This window comes from Hyaena hyaena, unplaced genomic scaffold, assembly GCF_003009895.1.
Source record: "Hyaena hyaena isolate Hyena2069 unplaced genomic scaffold, ASM300989v1 scaffold_560, whole genome shotgun sequence".
Lineage (NCBI taxonomy): Eukaryota > Metazoa > Chordata > Mammalia > Carnivora > Hyaenidae > Hyaena > Hyaena hyaena.
This window is the reverse complement of record NW_024081192.1, coordinates 284,859-286,239: the sequence shown is the minus strand read 5'-3', so window position 1 is coordinate 286,239 and position 1,381 is coordinate 284,859.

The window sequence follows — 1,381 nt, the reverse complement described above, 5'->3', positions numbered from 1 at the left end:
TTTCTAGGAGAGAGAGAGAGAGCGTGAGCAGGGGAGGGTCAGAGAGAGAGGGAGTCACAGACTCTGAAACAGGCTCCAGGCTCTGAGCTGGCAGTCAGCACAGAGCCCGACGCGGGGCTCGAACCCACGAACCGCGAGATCGTGACCTGAGCGAAAGTCGGACGCTTAACCGACTAAGCCACCCAGGCGCCCCTATTTCTGGGCTTTCTATTCTATTGAATTGGTCTACATGCTGGTCTTAACACTAATACCACAGTGTTTTGATTACTATTACTTCATAATAAGTCTTCAAATCAGGAAGTGTGAGACCTCCAGTTTTGGTCTTCTTCTTCAAGATTTTTTTGGCTGTTGCAGTGGATGGTGTCCCTTGAGATTCCACATGACTTTTAGTATGAGTGTTCTATTTCTGCAAAAAAAAAAAATGTCGTTGGGATTTTGATAGGGATTCTGTTGACTCTCTAGGTCATTTTGGGTAATATTGACATTTATACAATATTAAGTTTTCTTTGTTTTTAATTTTTTTAATGTTTTATGTGTTTCTGAGAGAGAGACAGCACGAGCAGGGGAGGGTCAGAGAGAGAGGGAGACACAGAATCCAAAACACACTCCAGGCTCCTAGCTAGCTGTCAGCACAGAGCCCGACACGGCGTTCAAACCCACAAACCGTGAAATCATGACCTGAGCTGAAGTCAGACGCTTAACCAACTGAGCCACCCAGGCACCCCTGTTCTTTTGATGATACTATAAATGGAATTGTTAGTGCAATTTCTCTTTTAGATTGTTCTTTGTTCATGTATAGAAATGCAACTGATTTTTGTTTGTTGGCCTTGTATCCTACTACTTAGCTGAATTCATTTATTAGATCTAACAGTGCTTTTTGTAGAGTCTTTAGGGTTCTCTTTTTTTGTTGTTTGTTTTTGTTTTTGTTTTTTGAGTCCTTAGGATTTTCTACATATAAGATCATATCATCTGCAGACAGAGATCATTTTACTTCTTCCTTTCCGATATTTATGCCTCTTACTTCTTTTTCTTACCTAATTGCTCTGGCTAATACTCCCAGCACTGTGTTGAATAGAAGTGATGAAAGCAGGCATCTTTGTCTTGTTCCTGATCTTAAAGGACAAGTTTTCAGTCTTTCATCATTAGGTACGATGTTTGCTGTGGTTTTTCATATATGACTTATATTATGTGGAGGTGGTTGCCTTGTATTCCTATTTGGTTGAGTGTTTTTATCATGAAAGGGTGTTAAATTGTGTCAAATTCTTTTTCTGTATCAGTTGAGATGATGATATGTTTTTCTCTTTATTTTGTTGATGTGGAGTATTACACTGATAAATTTTCATATGTTGAATCATCCTTACATTCCTGGAATAAATCCCAC